Raw genomic sequence first — 6929 nt, 5'->3', positions numbered from 1 at the left:
TCATGTTATCCTGTTTTCGGATTAAAAAAAATGGTCACCTTAAAATATAAGAGGCACTAAAAAGGTTATATATATCTAATGAAAAGTATAGTTACAAAGAAGTACTTCCGTATTTTTGTATTCAATTAATCGAATATCTTGAACACGTCAACAAATAATTCGTGGTAGGTATGCTTCAAAATTTGACACTTGACACAAAGCTCACCGAAGTTGATTCCAATTTATTTCTGTGTGCTAAGTTCATGAGCGTCGAGCGTCGAATAAACTGGAAAACAGTTAGTGATAATATGTTGCATCTTATACAATCTGTTTCATGAGTATATACTCCTAGTGAGCATTTTGATTATGAAGATCCAGATTTTAAAAAATTACACAGTTTCTTCAAACTACCTCGAATTATTTTACTGATCTTCAACAAAGTTAAGTAGCAGATTGTCACCAAAGAAAATTTTATATATTATTTTTATAATGAAGGAGGTGTAATCTGGCAAAATGAAAATGTAGGAATACGTATTTTTTATTTGCTTACTTCTTCCTTATCATATTATAGAAATGTTTTCTTGATAGGTCTTGACCGCCCAAAAAAAATAGTAGCTCAGAAAACCATGTTTAGCTATTAAATAACGAAACTTTTGGTACATATTAGATAAAATCAAATACTCCTCAATGTTTGCAAACAGAAATCTAAACCTCCACGTCAGAATAGGATTCATGGAATGTTATGTGTGGTCAAAGCTCAAATTATCAAAAAAGTTGAGGTATTTAAGATGTGGCACTATAGACGCATCCTGAAGATACCCTGGACTGACAAAATCATCATCGACGAAGTACTAAGACGCAATGGTCGCAAAAGAAAGCTGTTAACAATTATTAGGATAAGAAAAAGGGAAAGGAAGGCATCGGCAGGAAGAAAAAATCCTGGCTCCGTAACATAAGAGAATGGACAAATCTCAGAGTCGGAAAATTGTTACATGTTGCGAAGGACATATTCCTATACATTAAGCACGAATACTTAGCCGTCGTATAGTGGTACCAAATCTCAAAAAGCTGGTCAAAATCTCGCACTCGGGAGGTTTTCGGATCGCTGACTACGAATTCGATGATAAGTTTACAAAAACATACTCCCTTCACCCCAACAACCAATTCTTTGCCGGAAATAGAATATAATTCATGAAGCAATGAATATACATATAACTTTCCATTTAAAAAAAACTTAATCCCTTCTCTTCATAAAAACCACCCATTTGGATTTCATCCCATACTTCATAAAGCCATGAAGCTACATTTCACTTCCAAGGTTTTTGATTTGATGTTAAATTCACAGAAACTTACCTGTTCTCCCCTAAGAAAATTAGGATGACTCCCGTCTTATTTCGCGTTGCCCTCAATATATGACTTTTTAAGGCAACGCGAAGTGTAAAAAGCCTAAAGGAAACATTCTTCAAGATCGAGCAAAAAGCTAGTAAAAGGAACTAGAACTAAATGAAGGGAACACTAAGTATATGGAGTTGAAAAGAAAAAAACTGGCTCAAAACATGAGAATATAGAGATAGGGAAATATGTATAAGAGAGGGTTAACAATTTTAAATACTAGGGAGTAACAGTTAATCATAAATGAACGAGGAGAGGAAATTACTCAAAGGATCCAAACAGGCAACCGAGCATATCATAAATTCCGGCTTTTAATGATATGCAGAAAATCAGTAGGCGTGTTAAAATGAAACTCTACAGAACAGCATTAATGCCAATAGTAACCTATGGAGGAGAAACGATGAATCTAACGAAAGATGATGTAGGAAAACTTAACACCTTCGAAAGAAAAATTATAAGAATACATTGGCCAATAAAAAAGTTAAGTGACGGACAATATCAAAATAAAAACTTACTTTCTATCGAACGCAAATAATCCTGTACATCAAAACGTTTACACGATTCCAAACCATATATCAGAACAAACCACGAATTACGGCACCTTTCTAAGAACGAATTAATAGATACAAACATGAACTAAAAATTACCTTTCCACAAGTGTACCCTATAAATAAATCCAATATACCACCTTGGTTGATCGGCATCCCTCAAATCAATACAAATTTAGCATATTTTAGCAAAGTCGAAACTCCTTCCAAAATCATACTCAATAACTTTAAGCAAATATTATCCGAACACCAAGACTACACTCAAATCTACACGGATGCATATAAATCGGAAGACGCAGTATCGGCAGCAAGTGTAACACCCATCTCAAATACTGGCTTCAGACTACCAGAACAGAATACAGTATAAACAGGAAAGACACACGCCATTCCTCAAGCGGTTTTGTACAGTGAAAAGCAAGGTTTAACTAAAACCTTGATTATCAGTGACTCTTTGAGCGCAATCAACAGTCTACGATCGGTATATTTAGATAATCCACTCAGTATAATTCTAAATGAAAAAATACATAGACTAAGATAGGAGTACCGATTGCTAAAACTATTGTGGGTACCTTCACACATCGGAATACCGGGTAATGAAAGCGCTGACAAGATAGCTCGAGAGGCCCTTAGTAACTAAAATTCAGAAGAGGAAAGTTCAACGACACATGGAGACTTGAAAGCTCACGTAAAGGAAGCGGTCCATGAAAATTGGCAAAATGTTTGGCGACGGAGCAGATCCAAATTAGCAGAGGTTGAGATGTCTGTCACTCCTTGGAACAACAACCCGAAACAACGGAGAGACCAGGTGATCCTGTCACGTTTGCGAGTACCGAGTATACCCATGAACACTTTTTGACAGGACAGGAAAACAATGTATGTGATATGTGCCGAGTTAAAGTGTCTGTAAAACATGTGTTAGTGGAGTGTCCTAAGTTCACAGAAAAAAGACGGGAACATGGACTATGTGAATCTTTAGAGTGATTGCTGGGGAACAACTGTGACATTAAACGTATTATTTCCTAACTAACAGAGATTGATATTATTAGCAAAATTTAGCAAGAAATAAAATGTAAATTACATAATTGTACAATCACACCGTTACGTTGCTAATAACCCTGCGTGGTTGATGCAACTATAATCTCAAATAAAAAAAACTTACTTTTCGCCTCTGAAATAATTTCGAAATTCAATATTTCGAACATTTATTCCGCCGTTCTTCAAAGGAGAAAACAACTATTTTCCTGGCTAATGCATCGACGAAAATTGAATTACGACTCCTCTGAAGAGCGTGATATTAACTTCCCCAATGGCTCGCAATTGCAAGGAGAGGGTGTAACTACTGACTAGTTTCGACGTTATCACGTCTTATCATAGCAGGTTAACACCCCTCGTTCGAGCTTGAGACCCAAACTGAAGACAACGTCAAAGAGCTTCGCTATTTGGTACATGTAATTAAACATGTCCCAACGAACGCTAAGTGACGCCATCCTCACTTCCAACCACCTCTTTTTTTTTCGGTTGATTCCAAAGCTTCAATTTGCCTACTCCTTGAAATTTCACCGAGGAAATGAAAAGCATCAAGAACACTGTTGACACTAACACACTCACTGCTGGTCTTGAGCTAACTGGGGAGCTAGACGTATGGACCTTGTAATTATAGGGAACCTCTTGGCGGGTTTTGGCGCGCATAAGGAAGTATATTATTAGCCGGAGGGGTGATAAATGTGCGGAAATCGGATTCTCTTAGGTTTTAGAGAAAATGTTGTTGTTGGCCGGAGTGGTATTGGAACGAAGTGGATGAAGAAAATGTTTCCAAGTTGCTGGCAATCTCTGACTATCGTCCCTTGTGTTCAGACAGTTTGGACGTTTATCTATTTCGATAGCTTCTCGATAACCCTGGACTTGAAGGAGCGGAGTGGGACGATGGTTTTGGTTCTATTAAAATCGATTGTGTGACCGGTATGGACATGATGTTGGGCAAGGGTGGAGGAAATATCGGAATTAGTGACAAACAAAAAATGCCCATTGACTCTGACGGAAATACGTCGATTTGTTTGTCTGGCTGGCCAATATCGTGTCCTTGCCCAACATCGTGTCAGCAGATTGAGGCCTCAGAATCAACGAAAATGTTATTAGTTGCGTTAACTAGGCAGATTGAGATCACGGTATCGGGAACTTCTTACCAATGAACGAATAGCCACCCTATCCCTACCTACCCCCATCCTTCTCGAGAATTTTCGAAATTCCAACTGCATACTTTTGGAAAAGCCCAAAATGACTTCTACTTATAACACGAACGTTTTGAAAAACATAAACAAAAAATGGTTAATTATATTAATTATATTGACGGCATAAACTCTCTGGTCAACTTTAAAGTGGCCTAGACAAGTGAGAAAGAGTATAAAAAGATTTTTTCTTGATCAGGTAGATTTATAATGTGTTTAAGTATTTAGTTCAATGACCAAAAATGCAAAAATTTTGATGGTTTTGAGCATGAATTGGCTATTTGGTCCAACTGTGAGTCGGCCAAAATTACTGAATTTTTCGATATTTTTGATGAGGAAACGAAACCCGAACGTGAAACATTTTCATGAACATAATGAAAACACTTAATCACTCATAAATACATGGACGCGACAATCATTCATTGCCATACACTTATTTCAATAAATTATAAGTTCCATTTGCAGTTTCTTCAAGTTTCATGAACAGTTTCACAACAATCCGTTGTTCAATTTTTACGACTACACTGGTTTGTCTACAGACACCACATTTAAAAGAGTAGACCTCATAATAAAAAGCTGACAGTCGCTAACCTTGGACGCATGCGTACTTTTTCTGTAGCATCTCTACTGTTGTTACTTGATAGCCACACCTCATATCATAGCTTTGGCTTACAAATTTCTTCCAACCCTGCACCAGTATTCAGAGATAATTAATTCACTAATTTTAATTTCATTTCGTACGATAAATTATCAATTTTATGTTTATTAAATACTCGTTTGCAATTGCTTTCTCATCTTGAAATTTACCAACCAAAATGCCCATAGCTCTTTTTCTAGTTTTATCATGATATGATGACCATTTTATTTTCAAAAGACATTTTTGCTTTTTATATCACAAAAATATCTTTAAAATGTCTCAAAAATTTTTTTCGCACTATTAAAAACGTACAATCTAATCACAAGTTGCTATACGTAGTGAAATAAATAAACCAAGCAACGATGGTGAATTTCAACAGATTGCAATCTGCAATTAAACCGCGCCAATTTGATCGAACAGCTAAAATACACGACCAAATTATGTGAATTTTTTTCGCATTGATAAAATCGTACTGCAATATTAGAACTAGTGGCGAGATTTAGAAACTATATTCCGAATCGTTCTTGAAATGTACATGTACGAGAACCATTAACCCATTAATGCCCAAGGGGTCGTTAATGACCCTCAGACTTAAAATAATTCCATTACGCAGTTATTTGCTGATGGCAATAAATGTACTGCGTTGAATACGAATTTCTCATTTCCAACGTGAAATCAGACATAGGTTCAGGTTGTTGCTTAATAAGGTATTTAATTCCTTTTATTATGTAATATATAAGGAGGTACGATTTTGTACCCAAAGGAAGAAATCGATAATTCGACTTAAATAAAACTATCCGTTTTATTTAATTGGTGTTTGGTGGCTCATTTACTATTTTATTTATTCTTTTATTGTTTCAATATATTTGCTACCGTTAGAACTATCGTATCGATATTCACCCGAATTCCCCTCCATTCTAGTCGCACTTTTCTTTTTAGGCTATATTGCCCAACTACTAAGGGTAAGGTAGGTGTAGACAAAGTGGAGAACCTCAAGGGGGAACATAGAGCATCTCGTCCAGGCGTTTGTAAGCCCTGGCAAACCTCAGCGTTTTCGTTTAAAGTGTAGTAATCATAAGAAATAATAGAAAGGGTAACAGATAACTCTCTTCTCTTAGTGCCGCTTTACAACAGCACCTTTCTACTTCAGGAAGGAAACGACTTGATCATTATACAGTGTAAAATCCACATTTATGAAATTAGTGACGAGATTTTAACAGTTATTACCGAGCACTTAAGAGCATTTTCCTATACTCCAGTCTAGTAAAACCGTTTATATTCCTTCTCTGGTTATTTCTTTTGACACCTGGAAACCAGGAACCATGACTAGAAGCTCTTTCCAAAGATTTGCCCGATGTTTTCTTTATATTCTGCTAAAATGTCGATTGAATCAATAGTATTTTAAAATACAAGTAACAGAAGGATTTTCATGATACCAGCAAGAGTTCCAAATATGGACACGAGCACGTAGGACGCGTATGGCCGAACGAACGAATGCTGGAAGGGCCTTTTGTTTCCAGTGTTTTATACTATTTTCTCTGCTTCGGCTTGTGTTTATATTATTTATTTATAGAAAAATTGTTAAAAATATACGTTAGGGAAATTACACTGTAAAATAGATTGTCGGTTGGTAGCACTGATTCATGTTTGACAATTGACTTTAACAATATTATTTGAATTTAAAGGTTTAAGTCATTCATTTAAGGTTAGGTCTTTTCATGAAATATCTTGAATGTTTTGTGCATATTTCATGACAACATTTACTATGTCTAAAAACTCCATTATAATTTATTCTAAATAGTATCTTAAAATTTAATTAACCTCGCATCGCAGTCAGCTGTTAAAATGAAATTGTTATTCAGGGGCACCAACCCACGACAGAAAATTACCAAAAATCGTGTACGAATGGAGTCCATACGTACGAGAATAACGTCGTTTAATACCGAAAAACAGACAAAAACTTTCATTCCTGTCACCTTCATTAGAAACGTGTTTCATAAAATTAGATGAAACATCTTCCTAATAATTCTCGAAATACTTTACTCTAGTATTTGGTCCCAATATTATTCTCATTATCTTTATCTTTGCTTTTTGTAAGTTTTCCCTTTGCCATTTGTTTATTACTGAGGTTACCTTTGTACATGTGAT

This window comes from Diorhabda carinulata, chromosome 8 (assembly GCF_026250575.1).
Source record: "Diorhabda carinulata isolate Delta chromosome 8, icDioCari1.1, whole genome shotgun sequence".
Lineage (NCBI taxonomy): Eukaryota > Metazoa > Arthropoda > Insecta > Coleoptera > Chrysomelidae > Diorhabda > Diorhabda carinulata.
This window is presented reverse-complemented; position numbering follows the sequence as displayed.